This window comes from Oncorhynchus gorbuscha, unplaced genomic scaffold (genome assembly GCF_021184085.1).
Source record: "Oncorhynchus gorbuscha isolate QuinsamMale2020 ecotype Even-year unplaced genomic scaffold, OgorEven_v1.0 Un_scaffold_3297, whole genome shotgun sequence".
Classification (NCBI taxonomy): Eukaryota; Metazoa; Chordata; class Actinopteri; order Salmoniformes; family Salmonidae; genus Oncorhynchus; species Oncorhynchus gorbuscha.
Window position 1 is genome coordinate 17,501 of NW_025747573.1, and position 26,656 is coordinate 44,156.

The 26,656-nt window shown below is 45.7% G+C and overlaps 1 pseudogene; it reads right to left on the minus strand.

Moving 5' to 3' along the window:
• LOC124027493 overlaps positions 1 to 25,816 on the minus strand; it is a 34,262-nt pseudogene extending 8,446 nt beyond the window's left edge.
• Between the last annotated feature and the right edge of the window lie 840 nt (positions 25,817 to 26,656).

Sequence of the window (26,656 nt, forward strand, 5' to 3'; positions counted from 1 at the left end):
AAGATTTGAACACTACCCATAATTCCTTTATAGCTCTATACCACAAAATGGTGTATCAGAAAATGGATGTGCAAATATTTTTCTAACCTTTGACCCAATGAGCACCAGGTCGATCTTGGCCTTGTCGTAGGTCCAGGAGCCAAACTTCATGGAGCAGTTCTGGTAGTCAAAGGGGAAGTAGGTGATGTCCATGGGGCAGGAGGACTTAAAGATGGCAGGGGGAACCCAGGTGACTGTACCGTCAAACTTCAACAGAGCTTTGGTCTTATCTTCAACCAGGAAGTCTCCCACAGCACTGAAGTGGAGAGAGAGGAAAGAGTTGTGTTGGAGAGAGAGGAAGAGGGAGATTTCTTTTATTTCACCTTTATTTAACCAGGTAGGCTAGTTGATAACAAGTTCTCATGTACAATTGCGACCTGGCCAAGATAAAGCATAGCAGTGTGAACAGACAACAACACAGAGTTGTTACACATGGAGTAAACAATAAACAAGTCAATAACACAGTAGAAAAAAAGAAAGAGTCTATAATGTATATGGAAAAGGCATGATGTATGTGCAAAAGGCATGAGGAGGTAGGCGAATAACTACAATTTATCAGATTAACACTGGAGTGATAAATGATCAGATGGTCATGTGCAGGTAGAGATACTGGTGTGCAAAAGAGCAGAAAAGTAAATAAATAAAAACAGTATGGGGATGAGGTAAGTAAATTGGGTGGGCTATTTACCGATGGGCTATGTACAGCTGACTCACTTGTTATAGAGTACAATGTCAGGTTGTTATAGAGCACTATGTCATGTTGTTATACAGCACTATGCCAGGTTGTTAGAGAGCACTATGTCATGTTGTTATAGAGCACTATGTCAGGTTGTTATAGAGCACTATGTCAGGTTGTTAGAGAGCACTATGTCATGTTGTTATAGAGCAGTATGTCAGGTTGTTAGAGAGTACAATGTCAGGTTGTTATAGAGCACTATGCCATGTTGTTATAGAGTACTATGTTAGGTTGTTATAGAGTACTATGTCAGGTTCTTATAGAGGACAATGTCAGCTTGTTATAGAGCACTATGTCAGGTTGTTATAGAGCACTATGTCTGGACTCACTTGTTATAAAGCACTATGTCAGGTCTCCAGATCTTGTTGGATGGAACTCTGATGAACTCAATCCCATCAAACTCTACTGGGGCCCAGCTTAGCTTGTAGTCGTTCCAGATCTGAAACACAAACACAGCATGAATGAGTGTATGTGTGTGTTAGGGAGTCACCTTAAGAATAAAGGAAGATAGCAAGATACACAAGTAGAAATATGCACACACACACACACACACACACACACACACACACACACACACACACACACACACACACACACACACACACACACACACACACACACACACACACACACACACACACACACACACACACACACACACACACACACACACACACACACACACACACACAGCCTTGATTACTTTATCAAACACACCCCCTCGTGGCTTTTTCCGAATGATCTTGAACTGGTGCGTCAATATAAATATTAGCTTTTTAAAAGGTCTTCATCAAAATCTGTCGGTTTAAGCAAGAGATATCCTTCTGATATATATATATATATATATATATATATATATATATATATATATATATATATATATATATATATATATTAGAGATATTAGAGATATCGTCCTGATATAGACATTAGAGATATCTTCCTGATATAGACATTAGAGATATCGTTCTGATATAGATACAGATATCCTTCTGATAGAGATATTACAGATATCCTTCTGATAGAGATATTAGTGACATTCTTCTGATATAGATATTAGAGATATCATTCTGATATAGATATTCGAGATTTCCTTCTGATATAGATATTAGAGATTTCCTTCTGATATAGATATTAGAGATATCGTTCTGATAGAGATATTAGAGATATCGTTCTGATATAGATATTAGAGATATCGTTCTGATATAGATATTCGAGATATCATTCTGATATAGATATTTGAGACATCCTTGTGATAGAGATATTAGAGATATCCTTCTAATATAGATATTAGTCACGCCTTGGTCATTGTATCTTGTGTTTTTGTTATATGTTTGGGTAGGCCAGGGTGTGACATGGGTTTATATGTTGTATTTCGTATTGGGGTTTGTATTAATTGGGAGTGTGTATTAGTAGGGGTGTGTCTAGTTAGGCTTGGCTGCCTGAGGCGATTCCTAATTGGAGTCAGCTGATTCTCGTTGTCTCGGATTGGGAACCGTATTTAGGCAGCCTGAGTGCGCGTTGTATTTCGTGGGTGATTGTACCTGTCTCTGTGTTAGTCACCAGATAGGCTGTAATTAGTTTCACTCGTTTGTTGTTTTTGTATTTTCAGTTATTTCATGTACAGCATTTTCTTCATTAAAAGTCATGAGTAACCTACACGCTGCATTTCGGTCTGACTCTCTACAAACAACAGACGAACTTCATTACAGAATCACCCACCACCATTCACAGACCGAGCAGCGTGTGAACTGGCAGGAGCTAAAGGAGGACGATATGGACGGCAGAAGCAGGGATTATACGACGTGGGAAGAAATCGACAGGTGGGCGGCCAACCCAGAGCGAGTGCAGGAGCCCGCCTGGGATTCCCTACAGCAATGCGAAGAGGGCTATACACGTATGGAATCGAGAAGGAAAGCATTGCTATACAGAGCGAAAACCGAAGGTAAAGGGGGAAAGCGCAGAGAGAGAGTGGCTGAGTCAGAGAATAGACCTGAGCCTACTCTCCCTGTTAATCGTGAAGAGCAGTTGCAATGGGAGAGACTGCATCATTTGGAGATTTGGACATGGGAGGAGGAATTAGACGGTCAAGGACCCTGGGAGCAGCCGGGAGAATATCACCGTCCCAAGGAGGAAATAGAGGAAGCTAAAGCGGAGAGGCGCATGTATGAGGAGGCAGCACGGCGACGCGGTTGGAAACCGGAAAGTCACCCCCCAAAAAATATTGGGGGGGCTAAAAGGGAGAATAGTTATGCCAGGTAGGAAACCTGCGCATACTCCCTGTGCTCACCGTTGGGCTAGAGAGACCGGGCAGGCACCGTGTTATGCTATGGAGCGCACAGTGTTTCCAGTGCGGGTGCAGAGCCAGCTGCGACACATACCAGCCCTTCCTATTGGCCGGGCTAGAGTGGGCATCGAGCCAGGTAAGCTTGGGCAGGCTCGGTGCTCAAGAGCTCCAGTGCGCCTGCACGGTCCGGTCTATCCAGAGCCACCTCTACACACCAGTCCTCCGGTAGCAGCTCCCCGCACCAGGCTTCCTGTGCGTGTCCTCGCGCCAGTACCACCAGTTCCAGCACCACGCATCAGGCCTCCAGTGCGCCTCGCCTGTTCAGCACAGCCAGTGCTTTTCTCCTCTCCTGCACTGTTGGAGTCTCCCGCCTGTTCAGCGCAGCCAGAGCCTTTCTCCTCTCCTGCGCTGCCGGAGTCTCCTGTCTGCCCAGCGCTGCCAGTGCTCCCAGTCTGCCCAGCGCGTCCAGTGCGCCTAGCCTGTTCAGCGCAGCCAGAGCTTTTCTCCTCTCCTGCACTGTTGGAGTCTCCCGCCTGTTCAGCGCAGCCAGAGCCTTTCTCCTCTCCTGCGCTGCCGGAGTCTCCTGTCTGCCCAGCGCCGCCAGTCGGCCCAGCGTCACCAGTCTGCCAGGATCCACCAGAAGTGCCAGTCTGCCAGGATCCGCCAGAAGTGCCAGTCTGCCAAGATCTTCTAGATCGGCCAGACAACCTTAATCATCCAGGTCCAACAGTCAGCCAGGATTTACCGGAGCCTACTACCTGCCTGAGCTTCCTCTCAGTACTGAGCTTCCTCTCAGTACTGGGCTTCCTCTCAGTACTGAGCTTCCTCTCAGTACTAGGCTCCCTCTCTGTACTGGGCTCCCTCTCAGTACCGAGCTTCCTCTCAGTACTGAGCTTCCTCTCAGTACTGAGCTTCCTCTCAGTACTGAGCTTCCTCTCAGTGCTGGGCTCCCTCTCAGTACCGGGCTTCCCCTCAGTACCGGGCTTCCCCTCAGTACCGGGCTGCTTCGGTCCCGGGCTGCCCCTCTGTCCCGGGCTGCCCCTCTGTCCCGGGCTGCCCCTCTGTCCCGGGCTGCCCCGCTGTCCTGAGTTGCCCCTCTATCCTGAGTTGCCCCTCTATCCTGAGTTGCCCCTCTATCCTGAGTTGCCCCTCTGTCCCGAGCTGCCCCTCTATCCTGAGTTGCCCCTCTGTCCCGAGCTGCCCCTCTGTCCCGAGCTGCCCCTCTGTCCCGAGCTGCCCCTCAGTCCCGAGCTGCCCCTCAGTTATGTGGGGATCAGGGTGAGGACTATTAGGCCATGGTCGGCGGAGAAGGTGGATTATCCTAGGACGCGAAGGGGAGGAACTAGGACATTTATGGAGTGGGGTCCACGTCCCGAGCCAGAACCGCCACCATGGACAGACGCCCACCCGGACCCTCCCTATGCTCTTGAGGTGCGTCCCGGAGTCCGCACCTTAGGGGGGGGGTTCTGTCACGCCTTGGTCATTGTATCTTGTGTTTTTGTTATATGTTTGGGTAGGCCAGGGTGTGACATGGGTTTATATGTTGTATTTCGTATTGGGGTTTGTATTAATTGGGAGTGTGTATTAGTAGGGGTGTGTCTAGTTAGGCTTGGCTGCCTGAGGCGATTCCTAATTGGAGTCAGCTGATTCTCGTTGTCTCGGATTGGGAACCGTATTTAGGCAGCCTGAGTGCGCGTTGTATTTCGTGGGTGATTGTACCTGTCTCTGTGTTAGTCACCAGATAGGCTGTAATTAGTATCACTCGTTTGTTGTTTTTGTATTTTCAGTTATTTCATGTACAGCATTTTCTTCATTAAAAGTCATGAGTAACCTACACGCTGCATTTCGGTCTGACTCTCTACAAACAACAGACGAACTTCATTACAATATTAGAGATATCCTTCTGATAGAGATATTAGAGATATCCTTCTGATAGAGATATTAGAGATATCCTTCTGATATAGATATTAGAGATATCATTCTGATATAGATATTAGAGGTATCCTTCTGATAGAGATATTAGAGATATCCTTCTGATAGAGATAGAGATATTAGAGATATCCTTCTGATATAGATATTAGATATATCCTTCTGATAGAGATATTAGAGATATCCTTCTGATAGAGACATCCTTCTGATAGAGATATTAGAGATATCCTTCTGATAGAGATAGAGATATTAGAGATATCCTTATGATAGAGATATTAGAGATATCCTTCTGATAGAGATAGAGATATCCTTATGATAGAGATATTAGAGATATCCTTCTGATAGAGATATTAGAGATATCCTTCTGATAGAGATAGAGATATTAGAGATATCCTTCTGATAGAGATATTAGAGATATCCTTCTGATAGAGATATTAGAGATATCCTTCTGATAGAGACATCCTTCTGATAGAGATATTAGAGATATCCTTCTGATAGAGATATTAGAGATATCCTTCTGATATAGATATTAGAGATATCATTCTGATAGAGATATTAGAGATATCCTTCTGATAGAGACATCCTTCTGATAGAGATATTAGAGATATCCTTCTGATATAGATATTAGAGATATCCTTCTGATAGCGATATTAGAGATATCCTTCTGATAGAGATATTAGAGATATCCTTCTGATATAGATATTAGAGATATCCTTCTGATAGAGATATTAGAGATATCCTTCTGATAGAGATATTAGAGATATCCTTCTGATAGAGATATTTGAGATATCCTTCTGATATAGATATTAGAGATATCATTCTGATATAGATAGAGATATTAGAGATATCCTTCTGATAGAGATATTAGAGATATCCTTCTGATAGAGATATTAGAGATATCCTTCTGATATAGATATTAGAGATATCCTTCTGATAGAGATATTAGAGATCTTTAGTCGCCAGCCACCATGTTAGTTTGCCTTTCTCTTTCAACTTATAATATTATCATGAAAGAGACAGAACTCATTTCACATTTCTACATTACATATGTATTTTAAATGAGTCCTGAGTAAATAATTGTGTACAAAATATTAAGAACACCTTCCTAATACTGAGTTGTCCTCAATTCATCTGGGCATGGACTCGCGTTCCACAGGGATGCTGGCCCATGTTGACTTCAATGCTTCCCACAGCTGTGTCAAGTTGGCTGGATGTCCTTTGGGTGGTGGACCATTCTTGATACACCCAGTAAATTGTTGAGTGTGAAAAATACAGCGGAGTTGTAGTTCTTGACTCAAACCGGTGCGCCTGGCACCTACTACCATACCCCATTCACACACTTAAATCTGTTGTCTTACCCATTCACCCTCTGAATGACACACACACAATCCATGTCTCAATTGTCTCAAGGCTTAAACATCCTTCTTTAACCCGTCTCCTCCTCTTCATCTACACTGATTGAAGTAGATTTAACAAGTGACATCAATAAGGGATCATCGCTTTCACCTGGATTCACCTGGTCCGTCTGTCATGGAGAGAGCATGTGTTCCTAATGTTTTGTACCCTCAGTGTATGTCTGATAGAGAGTTAAATATTGAAATGATGTCCGAATTGCAAACATACAAAATTAGCCATTTTGGACAGGTATACACAGTTTAAAGTGTTGACGTGTGTACTGAAGTACTGGGAGTGTATGTTACTGTCTGTAAGAGCTTTAACATGTTAACTCTAACATGCATGCTTGACTGATCAGAGAGAGAGAGAGAGAGAGAGAGAGAGAGCGAGAGAGAGAGAGTGAGAGAGAGAGAGAGAGAGAGAGAGAGAGAGAGAGAGAGAGAGAGAGAGAGAGAGAGAGAGAGAGAGAGAGAGAGAGAGAGATCTTTATATTATAGTGTTTCGGCCAGTACCAGTATACTCAAGGTTAGGATGGGTATATCACCCAGAGACAGATGGAAAGAGCTAGAGAAGGGAGAGAAGCTCTCTAGAGGTCAGTAGGTCATGTAGTTCCAAAGAACTCACCTGGCTATCTAGAGGTCAGTAGTTCTAGAGAAGTCACCTAGCTATCTAGAGGTCAGTAGTGCATGTAGTTCCAGAGAAGTCACCTAGCTATCTAGAGGTCAGTAGTTCATGTAGTTCCAGTGAAGTCACCTAGCTATCTAGAGGTCAGTAGTTCATGTAGTTCCAGAGAAGTCACCTAGCTATCTAGAGGTCAGTAGTTCATGTAGTTCCAGAGAAGTCACCTAGCTATCTAGAGGTCAGTAGTTCATGTAGTTCCAGAGAAGTCACCTAGCTATCTAGAGGTCAGTAGTTCATGTAGTTCCAGAGAAGTCACCTGGCTATCTAGAGGTCAGTAGTTCATGTAGTTCCAGAGAAGTCACCTAGCTATCTAGAGGTCAGTAGTTCTTGTAGTTCCAGAGAAGTCACCTAGCTATCTAGAGGTCAGTAGTTCATGTAGTTCCAGAGAAGTCACCTGGCTATCTAGAGGTCAGTAGTTCATGTAGTTCCAGAGAAGTCAACTAGCTATCTAGAGGTCAGTAGTTCTTGTAGTTCCAGTGAAGTCACCTGGCTATCTAGAGGTCAGTAGTTCATGTAGTTCCAGAGAAGTCACCTAGCTATCTAGAGGTCAGTAGTTCATGTAGTTCCAGAGAAGTCACCTAGCTATCTAGAGGTCAGTAGTTCATGTAGTTCCAGAGAAGTCACCTGGCTATCTAGAGGTCAGTAGTTCTAGAGAAGTCACCTGGCTATCTAGAGGTCAGTAGTTCATGTAGTTCCAGAGAAGTCACCTAGCTATCTAGAGGTCAGTAGTGCATGTAGTTCCAGAGAAGTCACCTGGCTACCTAGAGGTCAGTAGTTCATGTAGTTCCAGAGAAGTCACCTGGCTATCTAGAGGTCAGTAGTTCCAGAGAAGTCACCTGGCTACCTAGAGGTCAGTAGTTCATGTCGTTCCAGAGAAGTCACCTGGCTATCTAGAGGTCAGTAGTTCATGTAGTTCCAGAGAAGTCACCTAGCTATCTAGAGGTCAGTAGTTCATGTAGTTCCAGAGAAGTCACCTGGCTATCTAGAGGTCAGTGGTTAATGTAGTTCCAGAGAAGTCACCTGGCTATCTAGAGGTCAGTAGTTCATGTAGTTCTAGAGAAGTCACCTGGCTACCTAGAGGTCAGTAGTTCATGTAGTTCCAGAGAAGTGACCTGGCTATCTAGAGGTCAGTAGTGGTCCTTCTGTAGCTCAGTTGGTAGAGCATGGCGCTTGTAACGCCAGGGTAGTGGGTTCGATCCCTGGGACCACCCATACGTAGAATGTATGCACACATGACTGTAAGTCGCTTTGGATAAAAGCGTCTGCTAAATGGCATATATTATTATATTATTATTAGTTCATGACAGCGGGCCATAGATCCCCCAGAGGCTCTGTTCAGTGTAGCATGGCCACAGTGAAGCATATTGATTAAGGACTGGATGAATGTTTCTACACAGAGGGACACACAATCTCAAAGGCACATACACACACACGCATGAATGCAGGCACGTACACACACACACACACGCATGAATGCAGGCACGTACACACACACACACACATGCATGAATGCAGGCACGTACACACACACACGCATGAATGCAGGCACGTACACACACACACACACATGAACGCAGGCACGTACACACACACACACACGCATGAATGCAGGCACGTACACACACACACACACACACGAACGCAGGCACGTACACACACACACACACACACACACACACACACACACACACACACGCATGAACACAGGCACGTACACACACTGTGGAAGCAAGGGTCCTACATTCATATTGATGTTTGACATGAACAAAATCAGACGGCTCCCTCCCCTCCCTGCCTCACCCCATCCCTGCCTCACCCCATCCCTGCCTCACCCCTCCCTGCCTCACCCCATCCCTGCCTCACCCCATCCCTGCCTCACCCCTCCCTGCCTCACCCCATCCCCGCCTCACCCCATCCCTGCCTCACCCCATCCCCGCCTCACCCCATCCCTGCCTCACCCCATCCCCGCCTCACCCCATCCCCGCCTCACCCCATCCCTGCCTCACCCCATCCCCGCCTCACCCCATCCCCGCCTCACCCCATCCCTGCCTCACCCCTCCCTGCCTCACCCCATCCCTGCCTCACCCCATCCCTGCCTCACCCCATCCCTGCCTCACCCCTCCCTGCCTCACCCCATCCCCGCCTCACCCCATCCCTGCCTCACCCCATCCCCGCCTCACCCCATCCCTGCCTCACCCCTCCCTGCCTCACCCCATCCCCACCTCACCCCATCCCCTAGTAGACCTCTGAGGGAACATATTAGTTATCAATAAGATCATTGTTGTGTGTGTGTGTGTCTGTGTCTGTGTCTGTGTCTGTGTCTGTGTCTGTGTCTGTGTCTGTGTCTGTGTCTGTGTGTGTGTGTGTCTGTGTCTGTGTCTGTGTGTGTGTGTGTGTGTGTGTGTGTGTGTGTGTGTGTGTGTGTGTGTGTGTGTGCGTGCGTGCGTGCGTGCGTGCGTGCGTGTGTGTACTTACGTGTCTCAGCCACAGATTTGTCTCCATGATCTGATTCACTTCATCCTACAGACAAGAAACAGATCATAGGTCAGCCTACGGCAGTGTGTGTGTGTTTGTGTGTGTGTGTGTGTGTTTGTGCAATGACTGTGTGTGTATTATTCCTGTTTGTGCCATACACAGCCACAGCAGTCAGATAACCAGTCAAAACAGCGGGAGTAATCTTATTAAATGTCACCTCTAACAACTGAAAAACTCAGCTGCGTCCCTACTCCCTACATAGAGCACTTCATAACTACCTACTCCCTACATAGTGCACTACTTAACTACCTATTCCCTACATAGAGCACTTCATAACTACCTACTCCCTATATAGTGCACTACTTAACTACCTATTCCCTATATAGTGCACTACTTAACTACCTATTCCCTACATAGAGCACTTCATAACTACCTACTCCCTATATAGTGCACTACTTAACTACCTATTCCCTACATAGAGCACTTCATAACTACCTACTCCCTACATAGTGCACTACTTAACTACGTATTCCCTACATAGAGTACTTCATAACTACCTACTCCCTATATAGTGCACTACTTAACTACCTATTCCCTATATAGTGCACTACTTAACTACCTACTCCCTATATAGTGCACTACTTAACTACCTATTCCCTATATAGTGCACTACTTAACTACCTATTCCCTATATAGTGCACTACTTAACTACCTATTCCCTATATAGTGCACTACTTAACTACCTATTCCCTATATAGTGCACTACTTAACTACCTATTCCCTATATAGTGCACTACTTAACTACCTACTCCCTATATAGTGCACTACTTAACTACCTATTCCCTATATAGTGCACTACTTAACTACCTACTCCCTATATAGTGCACTACTTAACTACCTATTCCCTATATAGTGCACTACTTAACTAAATATCCCCTATATAAGGGTAGAATTAGAACTGTAACTGGGGTAGAATTAGAACTGTAACTGGGGTAGAATTAGAACTGTAACTGGGGTAGAATTAGAACTGTAACTGGGGTAAAATTAGAATTGTAACTGGGGTAGAATTAAAACTGTAACTGGGGTAGAATTAGAACTGTAACTGGGGTAGAATTAGAATTGTAACTGGGGCAGAATTAGAATTGTAACTGGGGTAGAATTAGAACTGTAACTGGGGTAGAATTAGAATTGTAACTGGGGCAGAATTAGAATTGATTTGAGCCTCTATCTCTTATCCTTTCCCTCCCATTCTTAAGGCTTGGTTTGACTGACATGACAGAATGACTACCAGGCTGTATCACAACCGGACGTCATTGGGAGTCCCATACAGCATCGTCCATGTTTGGCCGGTGTAGGTCGTCATTGGGAGTCCCATACAGCTTCGTCCATGTTTGGCCGGTGTAGGTCGTCATTGGGAGTCCCATACAGCTTCGTCCATGTTTGGCCGGTGTAGGTCGTCATTGGGAGTCCCATACAGCATCGTCCATGTTTGGCCGGTGTAGGTCGTCATTGGGAGTCCCATACAGCATCGTCCATGTTTGGCCGGTGTAGGTCGTCATTGTAAACAACAATTTGTTCTGAACTGACTTGCCTAGTTAAATAACGGTTCAATTAAAGAAATGTAAATGACCGACTAACAGGCCTGAATGGCTGACAGCTGCAGTAGTAGTATTCAGGTGGAAGACAATGACCCTGTTCCCCTCAACCCTTATTAATACACTGACTCATCTGACCTCACACACACACACACACACACACACACACACACACACACACACACACACACACACACACACACACACACACACACACACACACACACACACACACACACACACACACACACACACACACACACACACACACACACACACACACGGACCTAAGATCACCTGCTGACAGTGCTGATGTGTCACTCATTCCTAATCGTCATAGCGGTAAACTGCCCACCTGCATATTGGTCTTAATCCCAGCTTTACCCTGACAATAGGTTTATAACCTGATTGTTTCATTCACTTTGAACCCTGCCTTTGTTATCTTCCCAAGGTGGAAGTTTTCCTCTATTCTGTTCCTTACGTGAGAGAAATCTAATCTGACTAAAGCAGGGGCATTATTCACAGAGCAGATGAGTGCACACACACACACACACACACACACACACACACACACACACACACACACACACACACACACACACACACACACACACACACACACACACACACACACACACACACACACACACACACACACACACACACACACACACACACACTCAGCTGAGTGGGCACTTTTAGTGAGATTAGATTCTGACCACATTACTCTCATTCATCAGAGAAAAGCTAATGGAATGTGGGTGTGTGTTTGTGTGTATCTGTGCACGGTACATGGTGTGTTTCTGTGTGTATGCTCAGGTACGTGTGTGTGCATTCACGCTTGTTTTTGTGTATTTGTGTGTGTATGCGTGCCTGTGTGTGTGTGTACATCTGTGTGTGTGTGACTTACCACTTTTACGAGCTGTGACATGGAAACCTCAAACTCCACGGTGACGGGGTCTGAGACGTTCTCCACCGGCCTGATAAACTGGTTGTACCTCCGAAACAGCCTCCTGAACAACCTGTCCTCCCCTTTAGAGGAGAAGCAGTCTGGAGGGAGGAGAGAGGGGGTAGGAAAGAAATGGAGGAGAGGGGAGAGGAGGAGGAGGAGAGGAGAGTGGGAGGGGAGGGAGAGGGAAAGGGGGGTGGGAAAGAAATGGAGGAGAGGCGAGAGGAGAGTGGGAGGGGAGGGGGGGAGAGGGAAAGGGGGTTGGAAAGAAATGGAGAAGTAGAGGGGGAGGGGAGAGGGGGTTGAAGAGAGAGAAAGAAGATAAACAGAATCAGTATACAGACCCTTTTCCTGTTTCTATGTCTTGGTGTCACCTGCTGTTAGCAAACTGACATATTACAATTCACTTCACTCACTGTTGATCCTTTGATTGTATTTGTTCAAGGTTTAGTTTACCAACATAGCAGCTGAAACCAGAATCAGACTGTGTCACTAACAGAGACACAGAGAGGGGATTGTGAATGTTAACCTATTTAAAGATCTTACTCACATCGGCTACAGAGAGCATGATCACACAGTCATCCAGAACAGCTGGTGTTCTCATGCATGGTTCAGTGTTGCTCGCCTCGAAACGAGCATGGAAGGCATTTGGCAGGCTCTCGCAACAGGGCAGCTCACGGCTTGGTTTCTCTTTTGCAATTTGTGATAGTTTGCAAGCCCTGTCACACCGATGAGCATCAGAGCCGGCATAGTAGTAGTAGGATTCGATCTTAGTCCTGTATTGACATTTTCTCTGTTTGACGGCTCAGCGGAGGTTGTAGAGTGATTTCTTATAAGCTTCTGGATTAGTGTCAAGCTCCTTGAAAGCGGCAGCTCAAGCCTTTAGCTCAGTGTGGATGTTGCCTGTAATCAATGGCTTCTGGATGGGAAATGTATGTATGGTCACTGTGGGGATGACATTTGATGACTGATGTGGTAAACTCCTCAATGTCATCGGATGAATCCCGGAACATATTCCAGTCTGTGCTAGCGAAACAGCTTAGCTTAGCAACCATTCATCGGACCACTTCCTTCCTGAGCGCGTCACTGGAACTTCCTGTTTGAGTTTTTGCTTGTAAGCAGGAATCAGGAGGTTGGACTTATGGTCAGATTTGCCAAATAGAGAGTGAGTGAGAATTTTGTAAGCATCGCTGTGTGTGGAGTAAAGATGATCTAGAGTTTTGTAAGCATCGCTGTGTGGAGTAAAGATGATCTAGAGTTTTGTAAGCATCGCTGTGTGGAGTAAAGATGATCTAGAGTTTTGTAAGCATCGCTGTGTGGAGTAAAGATGATCTAGAGTTTTGTAAGCATCGCTGTGTGGAGTAAAGATGATCTAGAGTTTTGTAAGCATCGCTGTGTGGAGTAAAGGTAATCTAGAGTTTTGTAAGCATCGCTGTGTGGAGTAAAGATGATCTAGAGTTTTGTAAGCATCGCTGTGTGGAGTAAAGATGATCTAGAGTTTTGTAAGCATCTCTGTGTGGAGTAAAGGTAATCTAGAGTTTTGTAAGCATCGCTGTCTGTAGAGTAAAGATGAACCACGACTCAGAGAAACATACCATACTACAGTTCTTCAACAAGAACACACAAAATAGTCCATAAAACAGCAGCTATCCAATGCAGAGCCATCGTACACCAATATATGACATGGGTCTGTGACAGAGACAGAGGGCAGGATGTATTTAGAGAGAGAGACAGAGAGAGAGATAGACAGAGAGATCAAGAGAGAGATAGACAGAGACAGAGAGAGAGAGAGAGAGCAGGGGGAGAGGGAAAGAGAGATCGAGAGATAGAGAGAGAGAGAGAGAGGGGGGGAGATCGAGAGATAGAGAGAGAGGGGGTGGGGGGAAAGAGAGATCGAGAGAGAGGTCTCTAAAGCTTTTAGCATGTTCCTCTGGATCCCAGCACCAATGTAACATGGGTTGCGGCAGACATTTTAAGAGTTCCAAACATGGACGGAGCCAGTTCAAAGGTCACTGATAACAACCTCTCTTTCTCACTACCATCGTCACGGCAGCTCCACATATCCAGCCGTACGGAAAATGGACTGGGCTACACACACACACAAGCACAGAAAAACACACACATTTTTTAAGAAGATGGCCCGCCAGTCTCTAACGTTCCTCTGGAGGGCTGCACACACACACACACACACACACACACACACACACACACACACACACACACACACACACACACACACACACACACACACACACACACACACACACACACACACACACACACACCCCCATGGGGAGCAGTAGGGTTGAGAGACATGTAAGGGAAAAGCACTCCTAGACAGTACAGCATGTTCTGTCCTCTTCTCAAGCCTCTAACTCTATGTGTGTGTGTGTGTGTGTCTCTCTCTCTGTGTGTGTGTTTGTGTGTCTCTCTCTCTTTGTGTTTGTGTGTGTGTCCTGTCCTCTCCTCTATCCCTCAGTAACAGTCTGGTCGTTCTCTACCAGACTGCAGCCATACTCACAGGAACAGGATATATGGTACAGTTGTTCCAAAGTTCAAATGTCAAAGTGTTTATGGTTAGGGTTCAGGAATTAACTCCAATTTATTAAGGGTTAGGTATAAACTCTGAGTGGTTAAGGTAAAGGTTGAGACTAAACTATCAAAAACAACTTTCTATCATTAGATTTGAACTTTGAACTTTTGGATTCAGAGGCAAATGCTTAACCATAAACGCCGTACACAATGCCCTAGCAATACCAAAAATTATTGCGCGTTTTACATAGAAGCAATTCAAATGTTTGTATTTTCAAATGTGAGCATTAATAAAATAAATGTATGTTGTAAACGAGAGAACAAAGACATTTGAAATGTCTTTATTCTTTTGGAACCTTTGTGAGTCTCATATTTACTGTTAATTTGTTATCCTGTATTTCTCTCCCGCCCCTCTCTCCTTTCTCATCTCTCTCTCCTTTCTCTCCTCTCCCACCTCTCTCCTCTCTCTCCCTCCTCTCCCGCCTCTCTCTCCTTTCTCATCTCTCTCTCCTCTCCCTTCTCTCTCTCCTTTCTCATCTCTCTCTCCTCTCCCTTCTCTCTCTCCTCTCTCTCCTCTCTCCTCTCTCTCCCTCCTCTTCTGCCTCTCTCTCCTTTCTCATCTCTCTCCTCTCTCTCCTCTCCCTTCTCTCTCTTCTCTCTCTCCTCTCTCCTCTCTCCTCTCTCCTCTCTCTCCCTCCTCTCCCGCTTCTCTCTCCTTTCTCATCTATCTCTCCTCTCTCTCCTCTCCCTTCTCTCTCTCCTCTCTCTCCTCTCTCTCCCTCCTCTCCCGCCTCTCTCTCCTTTCTCTCCTCTCTCTCCTCTCCCTCCTCTCTCTCCTCTCTCTCCTCTCTCCTCTCTCTCCCTCCTCTCCCACCTCTCTTCTCTCTCCTCTCCTCTCTATCCTCGCTTCTCTCCTCTCTCTCCCTCCTCTCCCGTCTCTCTCTCCTCTCTCTCCTTTCTCATCTCTCTCTCCTCTCCCTTCTCTCTCTCCTCTCTCTCCTCTCTCCTCTCTCTCCCTCCTCTCCCGCCTCTCTCTCCTTTCTCTCCTCTCTCTCCTCTCCCCTCTCTCTCTCTCCTCTCCTCTCTCTCTCTCTCTCCCTCCTCTCCCACCTCTCTCTCCTCTCTTCTCTCTCCTCTCCTCTCTATCCTCGCTTCTCTCCTCTCTCTCCCTCCTCTCCCGTCTCTCTCTCCTCTCTCATCTCTCTATCCTGTCCCTCCTCTCCCGTCTCTCTATCCTCTCCCTCCTCTCCCTCCTCTCCCGCCTCTCTCTCCTCTCTTCTCTCTCCTCTCCTCTCTATCCTCGCTTCTCTCCTCTCTCCTCTCTCTCCCTCCTCTCCCATCTCTCTCCCTCCTCTCTCATCTATCTATCCTCTCTCTCCTCTCTCATCTCTCTCCTCTCTCATCTCTCTATCTTTTCCCTCCTCTCCCGCCTCTCTCTCCTCTCTCATCTCTCTATCCTCTCCCTCTTCTCTCATCTCTCTATCCTCTCCCTCCTCTCTCTCCTCTCTCATCTCTCTATCCTCTCCCTCTTCTCTCATCTCTCTATCCTCTCCCTCCTCTCTCTCCTCTCTCATCTCTCTATCCTCTCCCTCCTCTCCCTCCTCTCCCGCCTCTCTCATCTCTCTATCCTGTCCCTCCTCTCCCGCCTCTCTCTCCTCTCTCATCTCGCTATCCTCTCCCTCCTCTCCCGCCTCTCTCATCTCTCTATCCTCTCCCTCCTCTCCCGCCTCTCCCGCCTCTCTCTATCCTCTCCCTCCTCTCCCGCCTCTCTCTCCTCTCTCATCTCTCTATCCTCTCCCTCTTCTCTCTTCTCTCTATCCTCTCCCTCCTCTCCCGTCTCTCTATCCTCTCCCTCCTCTCTCTCATCTCTCTATCCTCTCCCTCCTCTCCCGCTTCTCTCATCTCTCCAGCCTCTCCCTTCTCTCCTGCCTCTCTCTCCTCTCTCTCCTCTCCCTCCTCTCCCTCCCTCCTCTCCCTCCTCTCTCATAAAGGTAAAATTAAAATTAAATACTGCCTTCAACCTACCACACGAGCTGTATACTGCCTTCATCCTACCACACTAGCTATATACTGCCTTCATCCTACCACACTAGCTATATACTGCCTTCATCCTACCACACTAGCTGTATATGTCACTTAGGAGACACACAGACACACACACTTAAACGCTCCATGTCCTCGTTAGTTAATTACAGAACGGTGACTAAACCACTGCTTTGATCAAAATAGTCTCTCTCTGGCTGCAGTTTGAACATGCACACACACACACACACACACACACACACACACACACACACACACACACACACACACACACACACACACACACACACACACACACACACACACACACACACACACACACACACACACACCTTTGATGTGGTCAGACAGATTTCATAAAAGAGGTAATTATGTCAGAACATTTCCAGCAGCTTCCATCTCTGTTTCAGCTGTTTGATCCCTTTCCAACTCCCTACCCGTCCGTCACTGACTAGTCCTCTCTTATTCTCTCTCTTCCCCCTCTCTTATTCTCTCTCTTCCCCCTCTCTTATTCTCCCTCTTCCTCAACAGATCAGCGCTGGGCAATAATTGTGGCTCGAGGGCCACGTCGGATTTGAAAATTCAGTGGTGGGCCGGACAGGTTTCATCCTGAACGATTTGCTCATCAGAGAAAAGGGGCGGATACATGAAAAAGCTTAGATTCATTATAATTTCTATATACTTTCACATGTTGGATGTTCAAGGGCGGCCTGGAGTGTTTTGTAAGTCAAAATCCCAAACATTTCAACCAAAACACTCCGACCTCCGCAGGCCAGATTGAGCTGGATGTTTCCTTGCTATAGAGGAGGAGAGCCTTGTTAAAATGTCATCCTGCAGATTACATCTTAAAGGCACAAACTTCATACTCCTCAGATATGGCTTGTGTCTGCCTTCATCCTACCACACTAGCTGTATACTGCCTTCATCCTACCACACTAGCTGTATACTGCCTTCATCCTACCACACTATCTGTATACTACCTTCATCCTACCACACGAGCTGTATACTGCCTTCATCCTACCACACTAGCTATATACTGCCTTCATCCTACCACACTAGCTGTATACTGCCTTCATCCTACCACACTAGCTGTATACTGCCTTCATCCTACCACACTAGCTATATACTGCCTTCATCCTACCACACTAGCTGTATACTGCCTTCATCCTACCATACTAGCTGTATACTGCCTTCATCCTACCACACGAGCTGTATACTGCCTTCATCCTACCACACTAGCTATATACTGCCTTCATCCTACCACACTAGCTGTATACTGCCTTCATCCTACCACACTAGCTATATACTGCCTTCATCCTACCACACTAGCTGTATACTGCCTTCATCCTACCACACGAGCTGTATACTGCCTTCATCCTACCACACTAGCTGTATACTGCCTTCATCCTACCACACTAGCTGTATACTGCCTTCATCCTACCACACTAGCTATATACTGCCTTCATCCTACCACACTAGCTGTATACTGCCTTCATCCTACCACACTAGCTATATACTGCCTTCATCCTACCACACTAGCTGTATACTGCCTTCATCCTACCGCACTATGGATTCACACAGTGACTGTCTGAGGGTTGAAATGGATTCACACAGTGACTGTCTGAGGGTTGAAATGGATTCACACAGTGACTGTCTGAGGGTTGAAATGGATTCACACAGTGACTGTCTGCGGGTTGATCTGGATTCACACAGTGACTGTCTGAGGGTTGAAATGGATTCACACAGTGACTGTCTGAGGGTTGATCTGGATTCACACAGTGACTGTCTGCGGGTTGATCTGGATTCACACAGTGACTGTCTGAGGGTTGATCTGGATTCACACAGTGACTGTCTGAGGGTTGAAATGGATTCACACAGTGACTGTCTGCGGGTTGATCTGGATTCACACAGTGACTGTCTGAGGGTTGATCTGGATTCACACAGTGACTGTCTGAGGGTTGATCTGGATTCACACAGTGACTGTCTGAGGGTTGAAATGTGTTTCCTATTTATCATCAGCACCTACTACTAGTAAAGAGGGAGGGGAGAGGAAAGGAGAGATGAGGAGAGGAGGAGAATGTACACAGCTACCTATTCTCGACAATATACAGTACAGGTATATGTAAAAAAAATAGCATCCTACCACAGCTTCAGTCTGTATATCAGTCATGCTTTTAACTGTATAAATTATTCAAATGAAAGTGAGCAATCAGATGTTGATGTTGAATGAAGGAAACGGTTGAAATCAATCCCAGAAGGCTGTGACAGGGCAGTATTTTCACGTCCAGATGAAATGCATGCCCAAATTCAACTGCCTGCTACTCATCCCCAGAAGATAAGATATGCATATTATTAGTAGATTTAGATAGAAACACTCTGAAGTTTGAATCATGTCTGTGAGTATAACAGAACGTATTTAGCAGGCGAAACCCTGAGGACAAAACATTCAGAATCTTTTTTTTTTCAGGGTCACTTGAAGTGTACTGTTAGATAGAGGCACGTGACCAAAAAGCTTCAGTTTGTTTTCTTCCTGTATTGAACACAGATCATCCCGTCTTCAATGTTATCGATTATTTACATAAAAAATACCAAAAGTTGTATTACAAAAGCGGTTTGAAATGTTTTGGCAAAGTTTACAGGTAACTTTTGAGATATTTTGTAGTTACTTTGAGCAAGTTGGAACCGGTGTTTTTCTGGATCAAACGCGCCAGATAAATGGACATTTTGGATATAAATCGATGGAATTAATCGAACAAAAGGAGCATTTGTGATGTTAATGGGACATATTGGAGTGCCAACAAAAGAAGTTTGTCAAAGGTAAGGCATGAATTATATTTTTATTTCATCGTTTTGTGTCGCGCCTGCAGGGTTGAAATATGCTTTCTCTCTTTGTTTACGGAGGTGCTATCCTCAGATTATAGCATTGTTTGTTTTCGCCGAAAAGCCTTTTTGAAATCTGACATGTTGGCTGGATTCACAACAAGTGTAGCTTTAATTTGCTATCTTACATGTTGTGTGATTTAATGAAAGTTTGATTTTTATAGTAATTTATTTGAATTTGGCGCTCTGCATTTTCCCTGAGAGGTTGTTAGAGGTGCATGATGGTGAGTCTCTCTCACCACCTGCCTGAGCTAATACAGAGGTGTGTGTGTGTGTGTGTGTGTGTGTGTGTGTGTGTGTGTGTGTGTGTGTGTGTGTGTGTGTGTGTGTGTGTGTGTGTGTGTGTGTGTGTGTGTGTGTGTGTGTGCGTGTGCGTGTGCGTGTGCGTGTGTGTGTGTGTGTGGCTAATACAGAGATTGAGTTATGGATGAGGTCTCAGTCATGTATTAGTCATGACCATCCCATTATCATGTAGCTTTTAGAGGAGGAGTGAGAGAGGAGAGGGAGAGAGGGGGAGAGAAAGAGGAAGAGGGAGGGGGTGAGAAAGAGGAAGAGAGAGGGAAGGAGAGAGGAGAGAGTGGTAGAGAGAGAGATTAGGAGCTTCAATGTGAGATGGTGCAGGGTGTATGTCCAGTAATGGGAAGAGACAGTAGAGGTGTTGATGCCAGTGGGACTGCTCTCTTCCAGCATGGCTACACATGCCCAACCTCTCCAGGCACACCGTGTGTGTGTGTGTGTGTGTGTGTGTGTGTGTGTGTGTGTGTGTGTGTGTGTGTGTGTGTGTGTGTGTGTGTGTGTGTGTGTGTGTGTGTGTGTGTGTGTGTGTGTGTGTGTGTGTGTGTGTGTGTGTGTGTGTGTGTGTGTGTGTGTGTGTGTGTGTGTGTGTGTCTGTGTGTGTGTGTGTGTGTGTGTGTGTGTGTGTGTGTGTGACATAGACCTTCTGTGTATGTGTATAGAATAGACTGAATAAAGTGTTGTTTGGAATGACATTATGATACTGTCAGGATTTATATCACTACACCTTGAAATAAATGGTGATTTTTATCACCACACCTTGAAATAAATGGTGATTTATATCACCACACCTTGAAATAAATGGTGATTTATATCACCACACCTTGAAATAAATGGTGATTTATATCACCACACCTTGAAATAAATGGTGATTTATATCACCACACCTTGAAATAAATGGTGATTTATATCACCACACCTTGAAATAAATGGTGATTTATATCACCACACCTTGAAATAAATGGTGTTTTTTATCACCACACCTTGAAATAAATGGGGATTTATATCACCACACCTTGAAATAAATGGTGTTTTTTATCACCACACCTTGAAATAAATGGGGATTTTTCAACCATTCAATGGGTCCTGGACAGGCAGCGCTGCATCCAAAATGGCTCCCTATGTAGTGCATTACTTTTCACCAGGGTCTATAGGGTAGTGCACTACTTTTGACCAGGGTCTATAGGGTAGTGCACTACTTTTGACCAGGGTCTATAGGGTAGTGCACTACTTTTGACCAGGGTCTATAGGGTAGTGCACTACTTTTGACCAGGGTCTATAGGGTAGTGCACTACTTTTGACCAGGGTCTATAGGGTAGTGCACTACTTTTGACCAGGGTCTATAGTGTAGTGCACTACTTTTGACCAGGATCTATAGGGTAGTGCACTACTTTTGACCAGGGTCTATAGAGTAGTGCATTACTTTTGACCAGGGCGTATAGAGTAGTGCACTACATAGGGAATAGGGTGCCATGTGGGACAGACTAATTTCAGAACCAATGAAAGAGGCAATCACAGAGCCACACATGGATCTTTAACCAATAGAATGTAATTTAAATGAGATGGTGAAGAGAGACAGAGTGACATTCACAGACGACACGCAGGCGTCTACCCTGAGGAGTCTGTTATACCTCAACTCTCTTCCCATCAGGCTTTGATTAGGAAAGTGGCTAATAACCCCACAGGATAAACACAGAGACATCAGCTGTCTCTAACCACCTTTATGACCTCATCAACATGGGACATGGAGCCATGACACACACACACAACCATCCCTCTATAGCCCTGCATGTTATAGTGACCCTATCCCTCATCAACATGGGACATGGAGCCATGACACACACACACAACCATCCCTCTATAGCCCTGCATGTTATAGTGACCCTATCCCTCATCAACATGGGACATGGAGCCATGACACACACACAACCATCCCTCTATAGCCCTGCATGTTATAGTGACCCTATCCCTCATCAACATGGGACATGGAGCCATGACACACACACACAACCATCCCTCTATAGCCCTGCATGTTATAGTGACCCTATCCCTCATCAACATGGGACATGGAGCCATGACACACACACACAACCATCCCTCTATAGCCCTGCATGTTATAGTGACCCTATCCCTCATCAACATGGGACATGGAGCCATGACACACACACACAACCATCCCTCTATAGCCCTGCATGTTATAGTGACCCTATCCCTCATCAACATGGGACATGGAGCCATGACACACACACACAACCATCCCTCTATAGCCCTGCATGTTATAGTGACCCTATCCCTCATCAACATGGGACATGGAGCCATGACACACACACACAACCATCCCTCTATAGCCCTGCATGTTATAGTGACCCTATCCCTCATCAACATGGGACATGGAGCCATGACACACACACACAACCATCCCTCTATAGCCCTGCATGTTATAGTGACCCTATCCCTCATCAACATGGGACATGGAGCCATGACACACACACACAACCATCCCTCTATAGCCCTGCATGTTATAGTGACCCTATCCCTCATCAACATGGGACATGGAGCCATGACACACACACACAACCATCCCTCTATAGCCCTGCATGTTATAGTGACCCTATCCCTCATCAACATGGGACATGGAGCCATGACACACACACACAACCATCCCTCTATAGCCCTGCATGTTATAGTGACCCTATCCCTCATCAACATGGGACATGGAGCCATGACACACACACACAACCATCCCTCTATAGCCCTGCATGTTATAGTGACCCTATCCCTCATCAACATGGGACATGGAGCCATGACACACACACAACCATCCCTCTATAGCCCTGCATGTTATAGTGACCCTATCCCTCATCAACATGGGACATGGAGCCATGACACACACACAACCATCCCTCTATAGCCCTGCATGTTATAGTGACCCTATCCCTCATCAACATGGGACATGGAGCCATGACACACACACACAACCATCCCTCTATAGCCCTGCATGTTATAGTGACCCTATCCCTCATCAACATGGGACATGGAGCCATGACACACACACACAACCATCCCTCTATAGCCCTGCATGTTATAGTGACCCTATCCCTCATCAACAGAAGGGGACATACATGGTACATGCAGCAGCTCAGTTCAGGGACCTGATCATCATTCATTCAGAGGCAGAGAGAGAGGAGGAGTAGGTAAACCATGTGACAGACAAACTAACGTAACTACACACACACACACACACACACACACACACACACACACACACACACCAAGGTCTTGTAATGGAGCAGCCACAGTACTGGAGTTATGATACATGTTTACTGGAAGTGATGTGAGAGAGAGAGAGAGAGAGAGAGAGAGAGAGAGAGAGAGAGAGAGAGAGAGAGAGAGAGAGAGAGAGAGAGAGAGAGAGAGAGAGAGAGAGAGAGAGAGAGAGAGAGAGCAGTGGAGCTCAACCAACATTGTAGATAAAACATATATTTATCTGTTTATTTATTTTCACACTTCAACTATTTGTAATTGTTACAACACTGTACATAGTCATAATACATAACACAACATTTGAAATGTCTATATTATTTAAAAACTTTTGTGATTGTAGTGTTTACTGATTTTATTTATTATTTTAGTATTTTTTTTTATTATTTTTTAAATTTTATTTCCCTTTTGTTTATTGTATATTCCATTTGCCTTGGCAATGTAAACATACACTGCATGACCAAAAATATGTGGATACCTGCTTGTTAAACATCTCATTTCAAAATCATGGGCATTAATATGGATTTGGTCCCCTGTTTGCTGCTATAACAGCCTCAAGTCTTCTGGGAGGCTTTCCATTAGATATTAGAACATTGCTGCGGGGATTTGCTTCCATTCAGCCACAAGAGCATTAGTGATGTTGGGCACTGATGTTGGGTGATTAGGCCTGGCTCGCAGTCGGCGTTCCAATTCATCCCAAAGTTGTTTGATGGGGTTGAGGTCAGGGCTCTGTGCAAGCCAGTCAAGTTCTTCCACACCGATCTCAACAAAGCATTTCTATATGAACCTCTCTCGGTACACAGGGGCATTGTCATGCTGAAAAGGGAAAATGCTTTCCCCAAACTGTTACCACAACGTTGGAATCACAGAATCGTATAGAATGTCTCATGGACAGGGCTGCAGTGGAGCAGGTTGAGAGCTTCAAGTTCCTTGGCATCCACGTCACCAAAAAACTAACATGGTCCAAGCACACCAAGACAGTCGTGAAGAGGGCACAACAAAATCTATTCCCCCTCAGGAGACTGAAAAGATTTGGCATGGGTCCTCAGATCTTCAAAAGGTTGTACAGCTGCACCATTGAGAGCCCTGACTGGTTGCATCACTGCCTGGTATGGCAACTGCTCGACCGCAAGGCACTACAGAGGGTAGTGCGAACGGCCCAGTACATCACTAGGGCCAAGCTTCCTGCCATCCAGGACCTCTATACCAGGCGGTGTCAGAGGAAGGCCCTAAAAATTGTCAAAGAATCCAGCCACCCTAAGCACTATGCATTGGGGACGGTAGCATTCTCCTAGCTTCCGCCAAACCCAAACTCAGCCGTCAAACTGCCAGATGGTGAAGCGTGATTCGTAGCTCCAGAGAACACGTTTCCACTCCTCCAGACTCCAGAGATTTACACCACTACAGACAACGCTTGGCGCATGGTGATATTAGGCTTTTGTGTGGCTGCTCGCCCATGGAAACCCATTTCATGAAGCTCCCAATTAACAGTTATTGTGCTCATGTTGCTTCCAGAGGCAGTTTGGTTCGGTTCGGTTATGGAGATCACATGGCTGTGTGCTGGATTTTATACACCTGTCAACAACAGGTGTGGCTGAAACAGCTGAATCCACTCATTTGAAGGGGCTTCCATTTATAGGGGCTTCCAGCATATATAGTGTGTTTCCCAGCCAATAAAGCCCTTTTAATTGATTTGAATTGAGAGAGATAGAGAGAGAACAGGAGGAGTGTGCATTAAAGTGTGTGTGTGTGTGCATGTGTGTGTTTGTGTGTGTTTGGAAGCATGTGTGTGGGTGTGTGTGTTTGGAAGCATGTGTGTGCGTGTGTGTGTTTGGAAGCATGTGTGTGGGTGTGTGTGTTTGGAAGCATGTGTGTGGGTGTGTGTGTTTGGAAGCATGTGTGTGCGTGTGTGTGTTTGGAAGCATGTGTGTGGGTGTGTGTGTTTGGAAGCATGTGTGTGGGTGTGTGTGTTTGGAAGCATGTGTGTGGGTGTGTGTGTTTGGAAGCATGTGTGTGCGTGTGTGTGTTTGGAAGCATGTATGTGGGTGTGTGTGTTTGGAAGCATGTGTGTGGGTGTGTGTGTTTGGAAGCATGTGTGTGCGTGTGTGTGTTTGGAAGCATGTGTGTGGGTGTGTGTGTTTGGAAGCATGTGTGTGGGTGTGTGTGTTTGGAAGCATGTGTGTGGGTGTGTGTGTTTGGAAGCATGTGTGTGGGTGTGTGTGTTTGGAAGCATGTGTGTGGGTGTGTGTGTTTGGAAGCATGTGTGTGGGTGTGTGTGTTTGGAAGCATGTGTGTGGGTGTGTGTGTTTGGAAGCATGTGTGTGGGTGTGTGTGTTTGGAAGCATGTGTGTGGGTGTGTGCCTGTTTACGAATGTGCATACATGAATGTGTTTGTTTGTTAGTCCATGTCTGAGCAAGACACAGACAGAGAGAGCAGGTGAAGACAGAGAGACAAAAATAATAGCTAAAAGCCTGACAAAACCTAACGCCTCCAATCCATCAGACACAGTGGTACACACACACACACACACACACACACACACACACACACACACACACACACACACACACACACACACACACACACATACTTCTCCCTTTATCAAGCATGTATTTATCCATGTTTACCTTCGTGTGGTTAAAGACATGATGAGGACATGGTGTGTTGCCAGCTATTCTCCTGATGAGACTTGGTTCAGGCAGAGTTTTCTCTGAGCAGTTTCGGGTCACTGGCTGTCTATAAGTCATCAGATAAATCACCTGGCTGCATCTCAGTAATCTACACTGGACTCTTTCATAGACCTTTTGTCTAGTTCAATGGGTGCGTCTCTATCGTTACAAAAAGAAGAGTAACTCCACTTGTAAGAAAATGGATGCATCTCAATAATATCAGGTGGATTCCTTCCTCACCTTGTGTAGTTAAATTGGTGCATCTTAATGGCTGAAAAAAGAGGTCTACTTTATTGTCCTCTTTTCAGAAAATGGGTGCATCTTGATAGTCTAAAGGGGCATCCTTCCTCTCTTTGTCTTAGGCGATGGGTGCATCTTGATAGTCTAAAGGGGCATCCTTCCTCTCTTTGTCTTAGGCGATGAGTGCATCTTGATAGTCTAGAGGCATCCTTCCTCTCTTTGTCTTAGGCGATGAGTGCATCTTGATAGTCTAGAGGCATCCTTCCTCTCTTTGTCTTAGGCGATGGGTGCATCTTGATAGTCTAAAGGGGCATCCTTCCTCTCTTTGTCTTAGGCGATGGGTGCATCTTGATAGTCTAGAGGCATCCTTCCTCTCTTTGTCTTAGGCGATGAGTGCATCTTGATAGTCTAGAGGCATCCTTCCTCTCTTTGTCTTAGGCGATGAGTGCATCTTGATAGTCTAAAGGGGCATCCTTCCTCTCTTTGTCTTAGGCGATGGGTGCATCTTGATAGTCTAGAGGCATCCTTCCTCTCTTTGTCTTAGGCGATGAGTGCATCTTGATAGTCTAGAGGCATCCTTCCTCTCTTTGTCTTAGGCGATGAGTGCATCTTGATAGTCTAAAGGGGCATCCTTCCTCTCTTTGTCTTAG